Source organism: Saccoglossus kowalevskii, chromosome 21 (assembly GCF_978046115.1).
Source record: "Saccoglossus kowalevskii chromosome 21, keSacKowa6.1, whole genome shotgun sequence".
Taxonomy (NCBI): Eukaryota; Metazoa; Hemichordata; class Enteropneusta; family Harrimaniidae; genus Saccoglossus; species Saccoglossus kowalevskii.
The window spans coordinates 30,340,196-30,353,619 of record NC_140661.1 but is presented as its reverse complement, the minus strand read 5'-3'; the positions used below and the strand labels follow the sequence as shown (position 1 = coordinate 30,353,619).

Below are 13,424 nucleotides of genomic sequence, written 5' to 3'. Positions count from 1 at the left end.
CTTTGATGTAATGATTTTAAATGGAGATGTAGTGTGCGTTCCGATCGGATATTAAGTTTGTTGTATATCTCCGTACTCGAAGACCATGCTTTACTCTGTTTATCGACTAGGTCTTGTATCTTGGTGATCCCGGCCGCCGGGAGAAATTTCATCAAAAAAGTCTCATTAAAGGTAGGAAGACAAAGTAAAGGATTATTAAAAAGTGGTTCATTGAGGAGACTGACCGGATTAGTATCATTGATTTTACGCCTTTTTGCAAGCGAATTCCAGCAGTGTAACAGCCCAGCGTAAACTCCAGGTAAGTTTGGAAGTGGTAATGTTATATTAGTTGCAAGCAGACGCTTGGTGAGCATCACATTGCCTACTTTACTGAAATAGTAATCTGTGAATTTGAAACTGGGATGATCATAATCACTATACAAATATCTTTGAATATATTGAACACGATTAGCATTAATACGAGATTGTAGGTGAATCAAATTGTGTCCTCCGTTCTCAAGTGGCAGATAGAGCGTCTCAGCAGTTATCCAGTGACGACCTTGCCACAAGAACTCAATAAATATTGACTGGATATAACTTATCGTTTCAGAGGGAGGAGCAAGACTGATGAGCCGGTGTAAAAGTTGTGATGAAACAAGTTGATTTACGACAAGAACACGCCCTCTATAGGACATTCCTGCGGCGAATTTAGACCAGAAGGCGATTTTGCCTTCAACTTTTTGTACTAGTTCTGGCCAGTTTTTGTCCTCGTAAGATTTCGTATTACCCAGATATACGCCAAGCAATTTTAGTCCCACATTATTCCATTTCACACCTAGTGGCGACTCGTTACGATTGCGCCACCCGCCAGCCCAAAGCCCTTTGGATTTTTCGTAATTTATTCTTGCATTAGATGCTTGTTCATAGACACGAAGCCAGTATGCAAGCTTATTGAAGTCTTGATCACGTGTCATAAGGAATTCAACATCATCAGCGTAATAATTTTTAAACTCATAGTTGCTGTCGACATAGGAAGTAAAGTAAGCAAATAACACCGAATAAACGGCAAGGTAAAGACTATGTCTAATTATAGTAAATACGTACTGCGTGCGTGACTCGAACCGGCGCTCGCGTACGGCACCTAATCGCCTAGCTTCACGCGTGAAGCTAGGCGATTAGGTGCCGTACGCGAGCGCCGGTTCGAGTCACGCACGCAGTACGTATTTACTATAATTAGACATAGTCTTTACCTTGCCGTTTATTCGGTGTTATTTGCTATCATCAGCGTAGGCGGTTAATTTGCATCGGTAGCCGTTACTTTCAGGTATTTGAAGGCCAAGAATACCATCGTCATTTCGAATTTTGTCTAGAAGGGGTTCAATCGCTAAGACATAAAGTTGAGATGACAATGAACAGCCTTGTCTAATCCCTCTGGAAAACATAACAGGAGACGTGAGCGCACCATTTACACGAACAAGTGACTGAGCATTACCATACATAAGTTTGATATACGCAATAAACCGTGAACCAAATCCAAAGGCTGACAGAGCACACGAGAGGTACGAGTGATGTACTCTATCGAAAGCCTTTTCCTGGTCCAGAGCTACGATGCCAAGTGGGATATTAGATGTATTAGCGTAGTCAATGGAATCCCGTAGGAGGTTTATGTTATCGTGAATACGTCGATTAGGTATACTACAACTTTGGTCGGGATGAACAATAGTGCCCATAACCGGGCGGAGACGCAGTGAAAGCGTTTTAGTGAATAGTTTATAGTCGCTACCGAGCAGACTAACAGGGCGCCAATTTTTGAGCTTGGTGTTATCACCCTTTTTGGGGAGGAGAGTTACGACTGCACGCGAGAACGAGAGTGGTAACACGCCGTCATCAATAGATGTTATAATGACCGCATGCAGATCTCTGCCTATAACATGCCAAAACGTTTGACAGAATTCGTTTGGCAGGCCATCCAACCCCGGCGTGCGACCCCGTGGTAGCAGCTTAAGTGTTTTATTCAATTCATCGAAAGTAATTTCACTATCGAGGTCCTCGCGGTCTTCTGCAGCGACTTGGGGTAACCCTGCAAGAATGATATTTTGTGCATTGGTGTCAATTGAATCCGGGCTATACAGATTTTGGTAAAAAGATCGAGTAAGCCTTTGAATTTCACTCGAGTTTTCAGTAATGGTGCCATCGTGTCGTGAAAGATGAACAATGGCTTTCTTTTTCCCATTTTGTTTTTCTAAACTTGAAAAGAAAGAATTACAAATATCAGTTTCATTAAGAAACTTATGGCGCGCGCGAGTTGCGGCACCTTTGGCTGCGTGATTTACTAAGCGCGCAAGTAATTCTTTTTTCTCAGTATACTGCCTAGGAAGTGGTGTGTTGTGTTTTAATTTTTTCTCGAGTGATCGTATTTCAGATTCCAGATCATTAGTGCATAGTTTGTAGTTGTTATGTTTATGATAACAATACTGTTGTGTCAAAAGTTTAACTTTATGTTTCCCAACATCCCACCAAATCTGGATTTTATCAAATCTATCACGTTCCTTTTGCCAACTCAACCAAAAATCGGAAATTAAACCAACATAATCTTCGTCTTCTAAAACACTGGTATTCAAGCACCAAAGTGGATTGCGGCGATCGGAGTTATTATGTGATATATTAATAAAAACCAAAGAATGGTCAGAGAGTGCAAGAGATGAATTATGAATTTCAACGGTTTTAACTTTATTACATAGATGTTTATTGATATAAAATCTATCTAAGCGAACCAGTGTATTACCACGGCCCCAGGAATACTGTTTTGTATCACCATGGTAATGGCGCCAACTGTCAACAAGTTTAAGCCGTCGCATGATAGTCCTCAGTAAGTTTGAAGTCCGCATATCTGGCTCTGAACCTCCATTGCGATCAACGTCGGGCGCAGTGGTACAATTGAAGTCACCTCCAATAATAATAGGATCATCACTTAATGTGTTTAGATGGCGTTTTAACATCTGGAACGATTCAAGCCTCTCAGGACCGTTAGTAGGCGCATACACATTAATGATATGGATAGGTGTATTATTAACCCGAGCATGAACATGTATTAGATGACCTGGTTGCACATCATGTTTAGCAATAATGTCTACTTTCGTTTTAGGTTTGAAAAGGATAGCAACTCCTGCACTGTTAGACGTGCCATGAGAAAAAACGCCATCACCTCGCCAAATGAGCCTCCAAGTATTCTCGTCTTGGGGGAGTGAATGTGTCTCTTGGAGCAGGTAAAAATCACAAGGATGATTACGTTTCAAAAATTCAAACGTTTTATATCTCTTAAACGAATCTCGACAACCATTAACATTCAATGTACTGCATGTGATTGATGACTCCATTGTAAAATTATGAATAATAAAACATTTACAAACTGACTACAGTACGACCAGTTGCTTTAATATATGCTTTTATTTTATTGACAAGTTTTTGTATGCGTGCTTTTTGCGACGTGTTTAGTGCCTGCGTTCGTCGATAATTCATGAGTTTATTGGCCAAACTTTTGTTTGAGATTAGGGTGAAAATCGATACAGTTTTCAATAAACTTTTTTGAGTGCATAGTTGATGTTAGAAATTCCTTGATAGACTCATTTGAAAATACTGTCTCAGAATCAGCGGTGACCGAGACATCCGACATATCTGACATCTCGGATGCAACAGAGGTTGTATCATCATTGTCACAGGTGTCTTCATTTGCTCGTATTTCGTCAACTGGCGTTAAAGGGACAGCAAACATGTCTTGTGACGAATCATCAAATCTGGACTGATCTGATAATGAGAGCGAAACAGTCGACAAGGGTGAAAAAGAAGGAGACGTTGTCAGAGGAGGACTACTATCCATAGCAGTCTCAGAACAAGCCTTACCTGGCGACGAAGACACATTATCTACGGCGTCAGGGGTAATGATGGGCTCCTTAGTTATATTCACATTAGCATAAATATGGGGAGGAACAACTTGAATGTCCTCTGATGAAGAAAGGGGCTCTACTGCCGGTATGTTTTTATCTTCCGGCAGTAAAGTATGTGAAGGAGGGGTTAGTACCCTCTCTTCATCTATTGGTATAATATCAACATGTTTATCAGTTAATTCAATTATTTTAGAACCATTATTTACATCATTTTCAGTTTGCACTTTTTTAGATTTACCAGTGTTATTTCTGTTATCCGGTGATTTTGATCTACTACGCTTTTTAGGGATATTTTGTTGAGTTAAATTCATATCCTCTAGATTCTCACCTGGTATACCATCATCGTTTGTCAGTTCAACATCAGCATTATTTACACTGCTTTGTTCACCTGTTTGTTGTTGTTCGTTTTGCTCGCACGTGTTGCTATGTGTCTCATTCAATTCAGTAATTTTATCATGATTGCTTTCATTGTTTGACGGTTTTTGCATAACAATGAGGCGCGTGCCAGGACAGTTTCGTCGCGTGTGACCCTTTTCATGGCAACCAAAACACACCAATTCATCGGTTGAAACATAAACGTTGTATTTTATTCCTTCATAGATTATTGGCAATAAACCGTTTATATCAACCTCTTTCAAGTGCACGTACACTTGCCGCCTAAAATATTTTACGTGCTTTAGTTCTGGTTTCCTACAACCAAGCGGGATCGCTCGAACAGAGCTAATAACACGGCCATAAGGTGCCAGTGCGTGTGTAATGGCTTCATTTGGTAAAAACGGAGGGACATTGGAGAGTATCAATTTTGTTGAAGGACGTACTAGCGGTTCAACAGCAATGTGTTGATCGCCAATATTAAGACCACATGCCGACAAGAATTCAATGGAGGTGATATCAGACAAGAAAACAATGACAGACCTGTTCATGCGAGATGCTGCTACAATATTGTTTCCCTCGATCATTTCAGCCACGGCTTCCACATATGTGTTGACAGGCACGCCTTCAATATTCTCACATCTAATCGCGTGGTTGCGAGTGAGTCTGCCAGATGGTGTATGGAATTGCTTTGTTTGTGCAGCGGCCATCTTGCCCTGCGCTCGACACCAATCACCAGGACCAGAACAACACCAAAAAACCCGCAACACGCGGGCAGAATCAACTAAATTATTTACAATGAATGACACTGGATATTTACAAACCGATATATCAAATAATTTACAAAATAAAGCGCCTACAAAGGCCAGAATTAGCTCACCACCACCAAAAACCAGGAGCTCCGCAAAAACACGTGCGCACACCTGTAGTACTAGTAGTAGTATTAGTATTAGTATTATTATTATTATAATTATTATTATTATTATTATTATTATTATTACTATTATTACTATTATTATTATTATTGTGTTAGCATTAAATGCAAGTGACGTTACGTTCCATATCTACTAATCCGTTATGATGGTTATCCACAATTCAACAAACTTGCGACACCGTTTGTAATATAGTTGCCATTGTTTGTTTTGCATTTTGACAAAATTGTTGTCATACAGGTTTGAAGACCAATATGAATACACAGTTGTCGATGTACGGAGAGACAACGCAAAGAACAGTAAGTCATTGTATTTAACGTATATTAAATGATAAGCATTACCTTAATAAATGTGAAATGGTGTCAATTTTAAAATTGACTGAGAACTATACATATGCTATATTCAATCGGATTCTAATGAAATAACCACTGACTCAACTAATGGGCACGACTCTAAAGAAAGATAACCATTGGATTAGTTTATATCAATCCAGAAAGCGGGTAAATAGGGGTTAACGCACTAATGTAAACCCGAAAAAAATACGTTTTTATATTTACAAATTAACATTTAAAGACACGTGCGTACCTTTCCCACTGACAGCAATATGATTGTCTATTCCCATTGTTCGACAATTGTTGTGACTGTTCAATCGAAATAACTACTGAACTGACTCATGACAAAAGCTAATGTTTACGAGGAAAGAGACTTCAGACTGCACTTGGATTCTGAGTGGAGTGATCCACAGCACTGCCTTGTTGATATAGATGGAGAGTTCGCAAGTCGGGTAAATCTTGTTCGCCGTTGATTCACATCACTATCTGAACTCTCATCAACCTGTGTACTAACAAAAAGTATTATGTCAGTCGTGGATCAGATCTACTGTATATTATGAATAAACCTGTTTAGCGTTGCATACGGGACTATCCGTATCTCTTCAATGTGTATACCCTTACCGTCCAGTAACGGATACCTTTTCGTACCTCTAGCCTACCAACTCGGTAGAAATCACGACCACACTAAATAAAAACACATCACTCTCCGCTACTTTAAATTTAAATATCAATCAAATTATTAGAGCCATTCAATCTAAAACACGTGCTTTATATTATGAATCGCCTTTATTATATTTTGTAGACACTAAACTTTTAAGCTCCACTTAATAATGTTCTTTATATGTCAGACTATGTGTTATGTATTTTCTATTTGGTGTTACGTCACATTATTAGAGACACATTATTAACACTACATTGTATTTAAACGTGATTCCCTGTACATGGAACAATGCCACAATTACTATTATGGGATTACACCACATAGTAATATTAGGTGTGAATATATTTTCTAAATATAAGCTGACAGTGCCTTCAATACACTATTTCGGTTATAGTGTACTGCCCAGGTAATTTTACTCAATATTTAACTAGCAATTATTGTGACTCAATGTATTTACCGTGACGACCAATGAGTGAAAGCGATGTAATCAACGCAATCAGTGTTCTAAATTCTAAGAAATCAGTTAACATGACAGGGTCTCACCTAAAATAGTCAAGCAAGCATGCCATGTCATCTCTCACCTCTATGCCCACATTATCAATTGTTCACTTCGCCAAAGTAAATTTCCAAATGCTCTTAAGATGGTCACTCCCATTTATATAAAAAAAAATGTTTTGCTAATGATGTCTTGAGCAAATTATGTTACTCAATCGTTAATAAGCAATTAATTACATTTCTTGAAAAAAAACATACTCATTGATACTCAATTTGACTTCCAGAAAAAACTTGCCTTGGCTGACCTGCTGTCGGACATATCTGACAAACTGGACCTCGGCCATATCACCTTTGGTATTTTTATCGATCTCAAAGAAGCCTTCAACACTATTAATCATGAAATTCTGTGCTGTAAACTAGAACACAGTGGTAATGATGGGCTTTCTCTACTTTAGTTTAAAAACAACTTTTGTAGTCCCCAACAATTTGTATGCATTGAAAACATTTCATCATTGCCACAACGAGAGTCGATTCCAGGCCCAATCTTAATTTTAAATAATTATATTAATAATATAACTAATTTTACCATTTTCTTTCCATTTTCGACTCTAACATTTTTAAATTTATTCAAATCAATAAACCCAATTTCTCAGAAATTGATAATGACTTTCAAAGGGTTATTGAATGGTGCAGTGCTAATAAACTGTTAATCCTGAGAAAAATACATGATAATTAAAACACCACAACGATCGGTCACTACCAAGGGCAGACTGATCGCCAAGGTAATTGACGGCGCACACACGGGAAGTTATTGCATATAAAATTAGATTGATTTCACAACTACGACATTGGGTACCTAAACATACTTTAATTCTTTTATACAACTTCCTAGTACATATTGCCCAGAAATCTTTATTTGAAGATTTATTTGATTCAACTTATTATATATACAGGGGTTACGAACTATATTTGCGATTTCCACCAAAACCGGTATTATAATTAGCATATGTTATTTATATTTATTACATGTAATATATATACATGTATATTTACAGTTTTCATTTTGAGGGGAAACAAATGTGATTCATTCATTTATTAATAACTTGCGACTCAGTGACCATGACTAGAATAAACACGAAATAGGATTTAATAGTATGCACAGCCGTGTAAAGATTATAAACACTCGTGCACCAGTGATCCACGTTCGTTTCCGTTATAGTACAAATTTAGTGTTTCAAATATTTGCTTTGTTTGACATGCAATATTAACAATTAAGCGTTATGAAGGCTATGTTTACTGTCCGACCGTGCCTTGGTAGCGGTATATGACAGTCGTACGGCATCTTTTTTCCCCGAAACATAAAATTTCTATTCTTTTTCCCGACACATATAATCTCTATTCATTTATTAATATTACATATATGAAATAACAACAATGCAACACGTGGTAACGGCACACCACGTCAAAAACCATGAATAGGTTGTTGAAAGAATAAAATCCGGATAACATTATCGGACATTTGTGGTAACTAAATACGACCGAATGCATTTATTATCAAATAAATAACAAATAAACTTAATTTAACTGATGTTTGATCCAGTATATTAGTCTCTAGTACGACATTCACTGAGCATATTGTTTGTTATACCTATCAAAGGTCGACCAGCTACTACGAGTCAAGCTCTCATTGCAATAATATATTATATGATCACATTCCTCGCAACTAACAGTGTATAGTCAGTTCATTTTCAAATTGTTCACAACTTTTCTTTGAATGTTGAATAATTAGATGTCTCACATTAGACAAAAATGTATCATGTGCATGACGAGACAGAGACATCATTTCAAACGACACTAATTCTCGAGACAATGAAAATAAATTATTGACTGTACTGGAACTGATCATGACAGCAGGAAACAAGATATGTAATTCCGTACATACAAAGAATGTAATAGACGAGTCAACTGCGCGCTCATGTGTTACACTGTTACAATTAGATTTCCTCATAACCGACGACTTTTGGCTGAACACAATGCGCTTAGAATGATGTTCTGGTCAGTACGCCCTCCTCGATGACAATGACACGTGTAATTTATAGCTATATAATTGTATTTTATTTGAATCGAGGTCGAAGCTATAATCCAATGTTATTAGAGGTTTTCAGTGTGACTCGAACGAGAATCATTAAATGTTGAATGTTAAACATTAAATGTTAGTTACATTGAGTAATAGAAGTTATTTGTTTTTTATTACATCAAAGTGGTTATAGTTCGTATAGGGAAATATGTGGTCCTCATTACATTAAAGGTTAGTTATATGGGTAAAGGAACTTACATGTTTTCATTAAATCAAAGTGGTTATAGTTCGTATAGGGAAATATGTGGTCTTCATTACATTAAAGGTTAGTTATATGGGTAAAGGAACTTACTTGTTTTCATTAAATCAAAGTGGTTATAGTTCGTATAGGGAAATATGTGGTCTTCATTACATTAAAGGTTAGTTATATGGATAAAGGAGCTTACTTGTTTTCATTACATCAAAGTGGTTATAGTTCGTATAGGGAAATATGTGGTCTTCATTACATTAAAGGTTAGTTATATGGGTAAAGGAACTTACTTGTTTTTATTAAATCAAAGTGGTTATAGTTCGTATAGGGAAATATGCGGTCTTCATTACATTAATAGTTAATTATATGGGTAAAGGAACTTACTTGTTTTCATTACATCAAAGTGGTTATAGTTCGTATAGGGAAATATTTGGTCTTCATTACATTAAAGATTAGTTATATTGGGTAAAGGAACTTACTTGTTTTTATTAAATCAAAGTGGTTATAGTTCGTATAAGGAAATATGTGGTCTTCATTACATTTAAGGTTAGTTATATTGGGTAAAGGAACTTACTTGTTTTTATTAAATCAAAGTGGTTATAGTTTGTATAGGGAAATATGTGGTCTTCATTACATTAAAGGTTAGTTATATTGGGTAAAGGAACTTACTTGTTTTCATTACATCAAAGTGGTTATAGTTCGTATAGGGAAATATGTGGTCTTCATTACATTAAAGGTTAGTTATATGGGTAAAGGAGCTTACTTGTTTTTTATTAAATCAAAGTGGTTATAGTTCGTATAGGGAAATATGTGGTCTTCATTACATTAAAGGTTAGTTATATGGGTAAAGGAGCTTACTTGTTTTCATTACATCAAAGTGGTTATAGTTCGTATAGGGAATAATGTGGTCTTCATTACATTAAAGGATAGTTATATGGGTAAAGGAACTTACTTGTTTTCATTACATCAAAGTGGTTATAGTTCGTATAGGGAAATATGTGGTCTTCATTACATTAAAGGTTAGTTATATGGGTAAAGGAACTTACTTGTTTTCATTACATCAAAGTGGTTATAGTTCGTATAGGGAATAATGTGGTCTTCATTACATTAAAGGTTAGTTATATGGGTAAAGGAACTTACTTGTTTTCATTACATCAAAGTGGTTATAGTTCGTATAGGGAAATATGTGGTCTTCATTACATTAAAGGTTATTTATATGGGTAAAGGAGCTTACTTTTTTTCATTACATCAAAGTGGTTATAGTTCGTATAGGGAAATATGTGGTCTTCATTACATTAAAGGTTAGTTATATGGGTAAAGGAGCTTACTTGTTTTCATTACATCAAAGTGGTTATAGTTCGTATTGGAAATTATGTGGTCTTCATTACATTAAAGGTTAGTTATATGGGTAAAGGAGCTTACTTGTTTTCATTACATCAAAGTGGTTATAGTTCGTATAGGGAATAATGTTGTCTTTATTACATTAAAGTTTAGTTATATGGGTAAAGGAGCTTACTTGTTTTCATTACATCAAAGTGGTTATAGTTCGTATAGGGAAATATGTGGTCTTCATTACATTAAAGGTTAGTTATATGGGTAAAGGAACTTACTTGTTTTCATTAAATCAAAGTGGTTATAGTTCGTATAGGGAAATATGTGGTCTTCATTACATTAAAGTTTAGTTATATGGGTAAAGGAGCTTACTTGTTTTCATTACATCAAAGTGGTTATAGTTCGTAAAGGAAATTATGTGGTCTTCATTACATTAAAGGTTAGTTATATTGGGTAAAGGAGCTTACTTGTTTTTATTAAATCAAAGTGGTTATAGTTCGTATAGGGAAATATGTGGTCTTCATTACATTAAAGGTTAGTTATATTGGGTAAAGGAGCTTACTTGTTTTCATTAAATCAAAGTGGTTATAGTTCGTATAGGGAATAATGTGGTCTTCATTACATTAAAGGTTAGTTATATTGGGTAAAGGAGCTTACTTGTTTTCATTAAATCAAAGTGGTTATAGTTCGTAAAGGAAATTATGTGGTCTTCATTACATTAAAGGTTAGTTATATTGGGTAAAGGAGCTTACTTGTTTTTATTAAATCAAAGTGGTTATAGTTCGTATAGGGAAATATGTGGTCTTCATTACATTAAAGGTTAGTTATATTGGGTAAAGGAGCTTACTTGTTTTCATTAAATCAAAGTGGTTATAGTTCGTATAGGGAATAATGTGGTCTTCATTACATTAAAGGTTAGTTATATTGGGTAAAGGAGCTTACTTGTTTTCATTAAATCAAAGTGGTTATAGTTCGTATAGGGAATAATGTGGTCTTCATTACATTAAAGGTTAGTTATATGGGTAAAGGAACTTACTTGTTTTTATTAAATCAAAGTGGTTATAGTTCGTATAGGGAAATATGTGGTCTTCATTACATTAAAGGTTAGTTATATGGGTAAAGGAGCTTACTTGTTTTCATTAAATCAAAGTGGTTATAGTTCGTATAGGGAATAATGTGGTCTTCATTACATTAAAGGTTAGTTATATGGGTAAAGGAACATACTTGTTTTCATTACATCAAAATGGTTATAGTTCGTATAGGGAAATATGTGGTCTTCATTACATTAAAGGTTAGTTATATGGATAAAGGAGCTTATTTGTTTTTCATTACATCAAAGTGGTTATAGTTCGTATAGGAAATTATTTGGTCTTCATTACACGCTCTGTTGGTTTAAATTTATTTTGGAAATTGAATCGTGCATATTATGTAAGTACATGTACATACGGTGAATGCATTTTTTCACATGAGTGGTATTATGTACTCAGTATTATATATTTAGTGCATCCCTTTCCAAAACACCTGTGGGTATTGTAGCAACCAAGGTTTAGCATACGTAATGTGAGTGAAATTACTTTCTTTCACGGGATTCTCTAGCGAATATTCTGTTTAGTGTAGAAATAAAATATATTTTAAACCCAAGTGTTCTTAAAATCTATTCATTGCTATGAAAACAAGTCAGGTAACGGACAGAGAATATTTTAATTACAGATCAATTCATTACGAGAGGTTCCTTGGTTATACCTTAAATTTGGGGTATTGTCCGCTCACAGACTCTGCAAACGAGCGCTCACTTCATAGTGGTGTGGAAAACTATTTGTTCTGTAGTTCATAGCTGAGTCCTGTACAGAGGCGGCGGCACCACATTTTGCATGGAGGTGCGACATCTGCTCACCATCTCTCGCAACGAAGGCTCGCCCGTACTCTAGAATCTCTGAAATCTAGACCCTCTGCAACGCTATTTCCTACATTTTGCTGACACAAAGGGTTTCAGCTTGATTTTAGAGGGACGACGCCCTACCCACAATTTTTTTTCGAGGGGTCGCCCGTCTGCCCCCTGTCATGTAACGTTAAGAGATGTCCCAATTGTGCATATGATGCATTATTATACATTTGCCGTCAACAAGCTTTATAAATCATGCGGCCGTAAAACGCGGTACCGCGTCACGAAAATGTGCGCCATATTTACGTTACATTCAAACATTTTCTGTTTATATCGATGGGCATTACTGAAATCTAGACGACCACAAAGAAGAGAATACCTTTCGATGGCATTTCACATATTTGTCACAACAAGTGAGACGAAATATGTAAAAGTAAGGTTACCGTGAGAATACCTCAAACTATGAACTCCTGCAGTAGGGTATTGAATCGACATCCCGTATGCGTCAGTCGATACGATCGCTGTCTTTGTCAATATTTGTTCGGTATTCTGATAATAACCCCATAAAACACTATCATGTCACAATATGAAATACCTTGGGATATTGTAGTCTCTGTGGGTCCCTATGTAAATTGTACTCAGGATTGAAAGACTTAATTTATATGCAAATTAACATGAGTACATGCATATTAAATTACATGTCTGCTTTGCCAACCATAAATCTAAAGCAATAATTACCTATATTGATGGCAATGATAATTATTGCTTTTCAGAAAAGTTATCAGAGAATACATCCGTTGATTTGGACACTCACACTGAATAAAATATTAGATATTCACCCATGTTATTTCCTTAATTACCATATATATATCCGTGTATTGACATAATGCGTTGCTGCTAATCTATGTATTGTGTTTGTATGAAAAGAATTGACATGTCGTGTATTTAGTAAATAGACTATATGAAACACAATTATAAGCATGTTATTATCTATTTGGTCATATTTTAAGTTTTTTACGTATGTACTCACTGTATTATAGGTGTGAGCCGTTGAATATATGAATACATAAACTGAACAGACACGATGTTTGTAACTTAGTAGAAAATATTAATCTACCATGAGTTGGTTCTGAGTAAGAAACTGGTATGTGAAATAAATTATTGAAAA

The 13,424-nt window shown here is 35.8% G+C and overlaps 1 long non-coding RNA gene across 1 annotated transcript; it reads left to right on the top strand.

Moving 5' to 3' along the window:
• The first annotated feature begins 215 nt into the window (after positions 1 to 215).
• On the top strand, positions 216 to 3,392 carry LOC146729852 (uncharacterized). Its single transcript, XR_014928077.1, has 2 exons — positions 216 to 298; positions 3,125 to 3,392. It is a non-coding gene; the product is annotated as an uncharacterized LOC146729852 (long non-coding RNA).
• The last annotated feature ends 10,032 nt before the right edge of the window (positions 3,393 to 13,424 follow it).